At 47.4% G+C, this 8,015-nt stretch overlaps 1 non-coding gene across 1 annotated transcript; it reads left to right on the top strand.

The window, feature by feature from the left end:
- Nucleotides 1–414: 414 nt before the first annotated feature.
- LOC138481807 (U1 spliceosomal RNA) lies at nucleotides 415–578 on the top strand. Its single transcript, XR_011274419.1, has one exon. It is a non-coding gene; the product is annotated as a U1 spliceosomal RNA (small nuclear RNA).
- The last annotated feature ends 7,437 nt before the right edge of the window (nucleotides 579–8,015 follow it).

Genomic DNA, 8,015 nt, shown 5'->3' with positions numbered 1-8,015 from the left:
ACGGCGTTGCCGTGTCCTGCTGGGGGGCACCCCACCCGAGACGCTCTTGTTAAGCGGGGTGACCCGTCGGCTCAGGAGGGCCATGGACCCGCCTGGGGCTGACGGGCCAGTGTGCTCACTGCACCGGGCCTGCTCGCTATCCGAATGGGCCTGCTGGCTGGCGGCCAGGCCCGAATGTATGCAAATCTCGGGCCGAGCAGGGCCTGATGGGAGAAATGAACTGTGCTACAATGGGCCTCTTCTGCTGTGCTCTGCCTGCCGGAGCTTCCCCCTGCACGTGGGGCAGGCAGCTATGCAGACGCTCATGGCTTCGGGAGGGCTGGGGCTGGGTCATGGCCTGCCTTAATCACCCTCGCTTAGCGGGGCTTCCAGAGCAGGCCCACCGCCCAACCCCTGCCCTCTTGCTCGCAACTCACACTTACCTGGCAGGGGAGCATCTGTGATCAGAAAGGCAGATCTCCCAGGGTGAGCCTCATCCACAGCACACCGGATTTGCTGACCCCTGCGATGGCCCCAAATGCAGAATACTCGACTGCGTTATTTCTGGTAGTGGGGGACTGCGTTTGCGCTTTCCCCTGATTTATTGGTAAAAGAAAGAAAAAGTTTAGTGTGCGAGTCAGGGTGTTTGCACACAGAGGCCCTGGTCTTCCAGCAGAGATTCTTTTGCTGTAGTCAAGAGGGCCAGCCCCGAGCAGCTCAGGGGTCCAGCCCTGATGCATTGGTGAAAGAAAGAAAAAGTCACTCACGTGTGTGAGTAGGTTGGTTGTGCACAGAGCCCCTGAATTTTGCTGCAGTCAAGAGAGCCAGCATTCACTGGAGGGGTCAAGTCAAGTGCACAGGCGCCTAAACTCAGACTTGTGCGGATGTCCCAAATTAACCCCCTGAGGTGGCGCATAGGATTGGCCTGCTGGTGGCGGGCTCACTTGCAACTAGTGCAACCTAGCGTCCATTACAGGGTTTATTTATTTATTGTGAGTGTGACATTTGTAAAGCGCACTAAGCCCAGATTAAATTAACTGGTCTGCTGTTAAATCTCAGTTACCAGTTTAATGGTATCCAGTCCACTAATTGCTCATTTTACTATAGCCGATATGATAACTCAGTGGCCAGTGGGTTGAGCGCTCGCTGCTGTGATGTGTGTGTGATCTGCAGGTCCGAATCCCAGTAAGGTCATCTCAGCCTTTCATCCTTCTGAGGTCGATAAATGAGTACCAACACAGTTTGGGTGATATTGTATGCATATTTGTTCTATATAAAAGAGCTTAATCCTAAGTGCTATACAATAACATATTATCATTTGGCCTTGGACGTCTGCTTGCATTCACAGTTATTTGACAATATAGATCTGGACCTGCTGTTATTGCATATAGCGATCTACAAGGAGGCAGGGGTGCAGCTAAGTCAAAATGTTGGGGGGAGCAGATCTAACCCTTTAAATGGGGGAGAGGTCAGGTGCCAACTTCATAGATTGTGGGGGTCAGAGAGCAAACTTACTTGGGGACCCGGGCCCTCTAACTTCTTCACACATTCTAATGAGAGAGACTATTCTAGTTCAGCTTCAACGTTACTAGGAGTTAACTCTCTCCTACACATCTGAAACCACACAGTAAAGGAGTGCTGTGTGAGAATGAGCTATCTCCTGCCCCTTAGTACCCTTCTAATCACTCCCAGTCCCTGCCCTGACATGCAAGTACTAACCCCATCAATTGCCTAAAAACGTATGCATACGAGTCGGGTTGCTAAATTAACAATGAAACCCTTTACATTAGTACTTGCAGAGCCTTTGTTAACTGTGCAGCTGTGGCGAGCACCGTTTTTCGTCTGTGCCCTGCCTGCCAAAGGGTCTGTAGTGTATGTCAGGCAGGTAATGTCATCAACATAACCCAACATTTCGGTTGGTGAGGGAGGGCTGAATCTCAACCTGCCCACTTGTACAGTGCGCCACCTAGCTACAGCCCATGATGTCATCCCCAAAATGGCAGCAGCGATAGAAATGATTTGTATAAAAGAAGAATTATTTTAAGTTGTCCTTGGAGAAACGCCAGAAGATATACTGACATTTTATACTTGCTGGGCATGGCAGGGCAGGATGCTTAACGACTGTGGATAAGGACACAATTTGGGATGAGCTTAAGTCTTGGGAGGAGAATAGAGCACCCAAATGTCCCTTGAAGTAGAGCTTGTTGTGCTGCAAATTCGCATTCCTCGCTTGCACACTGTGGAATCTGATCACTAATCCTTGCTCACTGGTGGGGCGCTGCGCCACGCTGCTGCGCCACCGCCAACCACCCCCGGTCTGGCAGCGCATCACTCAGTTGCGCACATGACTGAAAAACAGCCCGCACACAACTATTCTTTAGTGCACACGGCCCAAAACATTTAGAGGGAACATTGGTTGAGAGTGGAAAGAGAACCAACCAAGTGAGTCAAGAGAAGAAGATAAGATAAGAGAGAAAACAAAGTGAGCGAATGGCAGAGTGATAGATAGATTTAAGAGGAGCAAGGCGCGAGTGAGGAAGACCAAAGAAGGTGAAAGAACAGTAGAAAAGTCGAGAGAAGGTTAACAACGAGATGAGATGTTTTGAGGCATGGAATGTAAGGAAAGGGCGGACTTTGCAAATGTTGTAGAGATGAAATCGATAGTCGCGGGATGTGAGATAGATATGGTGAGCAAAGGAGAGATCGGAGTCAAAGTAGAGGCAGAGATTACGGGCTGCCGGGGAGATGGATATGTTGTAAGGGCGAAAGGTAATGGGTGGGGGAGGAGACTGTGGTGGGAGAGTGTTACGGGGAAGAATAAGACTTCAGTCTTACTGGCATTCAAAGTGAGAAAGTGGGATGTCATCAAGGATTTTATGGCAGACAGGCAAGTTGGGAGAGTAGAGTGAATGTCAGGCGTGAAAGAGGAAAACGAAAGAAAGAGCTGAGTGTCATCAGCGTAGAAGTGGTGAGAGAGTCCAAAAGAAGAGATTATAGGGGCGAGGAAAGAAGTATATAAGGGGAAAAGAAAGTGACCAAGTACTGATCCTTGAGGAACACTGAGATTGAGGGGGAGAGGTAAAGAGGTGTTGCCAGCCCAGGAGACAGCGAAAGTGCGGTTGGATAGGTAAGAGGAGAACCACGATAGAACAGAGCCATGAAAGCCAAATGAGGAGAGAGAGTTCAGAAGCAAAGAGTGATCACTGTGTCAAAAGCAGCAGATAAATCGAGAATAATAAGCACAGAGGAGTGCTTAGAGTAACAAGCTGTGAGAAGAGAGTTAATCACACAAGTCAGGGCTGTTTCAGTGGAGTTACAGGGGCGAAAGCCAGACTGGATGGGAGGAAGAAGAGATAGACTAGAGAAAAATTAGGAGATTTGAGAGTAAACAAGACAAACGACAGAGTGGGCACTGGACTGGCTGACCTCCTACCTAACTGACTGTTCATCCCAAGTCATCTTGGGCACCTTCTCCTCACCTACTTCCTTCTCCACCTACAGTGTCCCCCAGGGCTCAGCTCTTCAACACTTACCTTGCTCAGCTGGCACTCTTCATTTCCTCCAACTTGCAGTGTTACGCAAATGACACACAACACTTTTTCAAACTTCCTGCTGACCACCTTGCATCTTCCATCCAGTCCTGGTGCACCTCCAACGATCTCTGCCTCAATGCCAGCAAGACTGGTATCATTCCATTGGGACCCCTTCTGCCACTTTTTTCCCTTCACTCTGGCTATCATCTTTGGGCCTCCCCTCTCCTTCATCAGCAGAGGGCCGGAGGCCTATCACTTATTTCAGCTGGCTCCCTCTTATGGAACAGCCTCCCACTTCTTCTTTGTCTTGCGCAGGACTTCCTCAAATTCTGGAAGCTCCTCAAGACTTTCCTCTTCACCTCTTCCTTCCCCTCTTTCCTCCTCTGCTAATCTCACAGTCTCTGTGATTGGTGACCGGGACTTATGCATCACTCGGGGCGCTGTCTCCCACACGCCAATTGCCCCAGCCTCTGCCTACCTCACAGCACTTGCCTCGGACACACCAGCTTTTGTCCTGTAGGCTTGGACTATCCACCCAAATTGCTGCCCCAGGCTACATAGCACTTACTATTACTATGCACTCATCTGCTGCTCACCCACGAGCACGGACATTGCAGGACCTACCCCTACTCCCACTTCCCCTCTTCTCGCTGCATTTGCACGTTCTGAATACTCACAAGGCATAGTAGGTTTGTCTGTAACCTACACTTTATTTATTGCTTTCAATCCCATGTTCCCTCTCTGTTGCCTTGCGGGCGCTTTTATTTTATTTGTATTTGTTTTACATTTGTAAAGCGCACTTAGCCCGGGGGCATCTAGGCGCTGGTTACAGGAGCATGTAGGTTAGATGATTACTTATGTTGCTTGTAGTTACATATATACTTGTATATACATTACAGATCTTCTGGTAAATTGTTATGCTGTTTACATAGTTTCTCAAGCTGCTTAAGGTTGCAGATTTACAGAGGTTTTGCAGTGAAAGTCTTAGTGAACATTGGTCATACATTGGTCATGCAGGGGTACAGGATAACACGCAGGGGATCAGGTTCATTAATGTTACACAGTTGTGCAGTTGTCACTAGTTCCCTAGGTTGAAGAGCCAGGCTTTTAGTTCTTTCTGGAAGGACCAGAGGGATGGGCCAGCTCTCAGTGCTAATAGTACGGCGTTTCAGTGTTCAGGTGTGATAACTGGGGAGCTACTGCAACCGGCTTTTTGCCGCTTGAAACAGGGGTTGTCCAGGCAGAAGGAGTAAGCAGCTCTAGTGGGCCTGATGGATTAGGTTCTGGTGATTTGATTCGACAGGTAACTGGGGGGCGCTCTTTGACAGGCATTTGTACGTAAGGGCGAGGATTTTAAATGGTATGCGCTCCCTTATCAGCAGCCAGTGTAGTTTCTGTCTGGCTGCAGAGATGTGCTCCTGTCTAGGAATGTTGAGCGCTGCTCTTATTGCATTATTTTGAATTATTTTAAGTTTTTATTATATTTTTGGTATTGGAGCCTGCAAATAGAGTGTTACAGTAGTCAATTCTGGATAGTTGTAACGCTCTGGCGAGTGTGACGCAATTATCAGTGGTCAAGAACGGTCTGCTGGCATTGATCAGCTTGGGTGTGTAAACTGCTGCCGATGAGATAGCATTGACCTGCCTGGTCATGGTGAGTGAGGAGTCTAGATACACTCCAAGTGTTTTAACCTCTTTGGAGGTGGAGATGGTGCTACCGTCAATAATAAGGCTTTGAAACAGAATTGACTTACTGTATAAGCGCCTAACAAATGCACAATACATAAATAAATAAAGGTCGTAGTTTCCATAGCCACCACCTCTAAAGAGACATATGGGACAGCTGAGCCGTGAGTAATGTGTCTTTCCTTTTTTTCTGAGGATCGACCCATACACACTTGTCCAACAGTCCCTGATGGAGTGAGTGATTTGCAGAGTCTGCGCCAGTGACTTTAGACACAGAAGTCATGTCGGGCAGAGTCAGCAATTTCAATAACGACAGGAGGTGACTGTGGACAAGTCACCCTATGTTGAAGATTCACCTGGTGTCCTTTTTCCACACGTTGCCTTCATCTGCCTTGTTTCTTATGATATGATATGGAATTCGTAACGCGCCTATACACAAGTGTTTCACAAGTGGACAACTCGTCTCTCAGTAATTGCAAAAGGAGATCAATCTGGAAGTGAAGTTAGCACATGACCCCCATTATTCAGGATTGGCGATTCCTCTTCAATGTCGCCCATACAACTTGAGTGCAGGAGGACTGCGACATTTCAGCGGCAAACATTTCCACGGAGTGACAGGGGGTTTGTAGCAAATCCATACCATCCCTTGTCGACCGCTAGTCATCCTGGACCAGCAGGCAGACTCCCTCGCTATCCATTTGGCCACTATTTTCAAGAATAATGTCAACCACATGGGCAAAGATTGATTTCCTGTCTTGTTGCTCTTTTGCCATAATTGTGCATAAAGAGAGCAATGCATCCACCGAAGCAGCGACTGCACTCATTGAGGCCCCATAGCGAGCTCCAGCAGTTAGAAACCGAATGCTTTATATAGTCTAGAAAAGCCAGCATCACTGTCGCTATTAAACACTGATGTGTCACTTTCGCTGGAGGTTATGCGAGACGAGGAACTCAGCAATCGATCTAAATCGGGTGTAATTGAGAGCTGTGTACCAATTACATTGTTATATAGTGGCGACGAGTTTGTGTGTACACATATCACTTTGTTGGAATCTTTTTTCAATCCAATACATAGGTTTAGTAGGGCTCTGTTATTGTCAATTGTAGGGGAGGAACTTCTACTCACCTTTCCCTCCCCCCCAGCTAAAACATATGGTTTTTCCACTGGTGGGGAGGACATACTTGTATTGGATTCGGCGGTGGGGGCTAACACCCCAAAATAGTTCGTTATTTTTAGACCTTCATCTGGGGTCCATTGCCTTCAACTGTTTTTGGACCTGCAACTTCATTTGGGCTAATATTTTGTAGTGTCGCGCTTCTCGCCGCTTCTCGCCTTTTGTTTCAGAGCACTCAGTTGCACTACGGAGACTAGAATTACAGGTTCTTTGTTTCTTAATTTCTGTCAAAGAGCAGCAGATTGATAAAGCAAACGTATTCACCTTTCACGCAGACCACTGTAGACAACTGAGACTCTGCAAGACTCCCACGCAGCTCTCCGCGCGGAACTGGCTGTTAGGTAGCAGTCCAAAACCAATGAGTCTAATGCCTTAGCTCCACTGATGGAAACAGCAAAAAGATGTATCCGCCACTTCAAAGTAAAAGGAGCTCCCACTGTAGACCAATAAGACTCTGCAAGACTCCCACGCAGCTCTCCGCGCGGAACTGGCTGTTAGATAGCAGTCCAAAACCAATGAGTCTAATGCCTTAGCTCCACTGATGGAAACAGCAAAAAGATGTATCCGCCACTTCAAAGTAAAAGGAGTTCCCACTGTAGACCAATGAGACTCTGCAAGACTCCCACTATCTTCAAGAGACCATGTTAAGGAAATCCTAGGTCGCAACTTGGTTGATACTTTTTACTGGGCTTTTGGAGAGGTTTGGTTTTAACCCCCAGGTGGGTGAATTACAACCCTAACTCTGTAATAGCCCTTTAAGGGCCAGTATTGCAGCAACGTGCCATGTGACTATCCCCTGTCATGATCAACAGACAGGGGACTTTGCCACATATCGTCCTCTCTACGCTTTGTCTCCTGGGCTGTACACATGGAAAGGGAAGATTTATCTCAGAATTTCCATTCGAGAGTTACCTCAGGATTCCCATGGGAGGGTCATGGGACTGACTGCCTGGGACTTCTCATATAGGACTCACATGATACTTTTGATTCAGGGTTCTTGACTTACATCCAGGGCATCACTTCTCCCTGGGTTAATAGGAGAGCTGCATATCCTGTTGCCTCCCTGTTTCCTATATAGAGAACCTTCCTCTGTCCCCTGGTTGTGCTGACTGTAGCTGTGCTTGGTGGTTCTTCCCTAACAGGCTTTTCAGGGGAGTTGGCTTCATCCTTTTAATTTGGGACTCCCACCTTTGTTGCAGAACGTTTCAGGAACTAGTCTGTACCATGATGGTTTCAGCATTGGATCCTTTAGGTATGAAGGTTGGTTTACAGTGCACAGTTTGGACGTGTTTCGGTACCACCTCTGGATGTGATGCTGTTATTGGTGTGTATCGTCCGTTAAAAATAAATTACTATGTGGTGATTTAGTATGTGGAAATGTAATTTGTGGTGAGTAAAATAGATAGGTATATGTAGCAGGGTAGGGAGCAATAGAGAGGTGGGAAAACATAGGCGATATGCATGAAACACTCACTTAGAGGAAACATAAACAAATGAAGCAAATTACCATGAAATAATGTATTTTGTTTTAACCACATAGAACAGTTATTGGGCACTTCTGCTCACTGTGGAATCACAAGGTTCCTGTCATCACTCATCTTATCTTACAGATTGTATGGCGTTGAGAGATGGCATGAGGGCA

This window comes from Ambystoma mexicanum, chromosome 5p (genome assembly GCF_040938575.1).
Source record: "Ambystoma mexicanum isolate Mex_15411 chromosome 5p, UKY_AmexF1_1, whole genome shotgun sequence".
Classification (NCBI taxonomy): domain Eukaryota; kingdom Metazoa; phylum Chordata; class Amphibia; order Caudata; family Ambystomatidae; genus Ambystoma; species Ambystoma mexicanum.
Note: the sequence above shows the minus strand (reverse complement) of the source record. Positions and strands in the feature narration are given on the sequence as shown.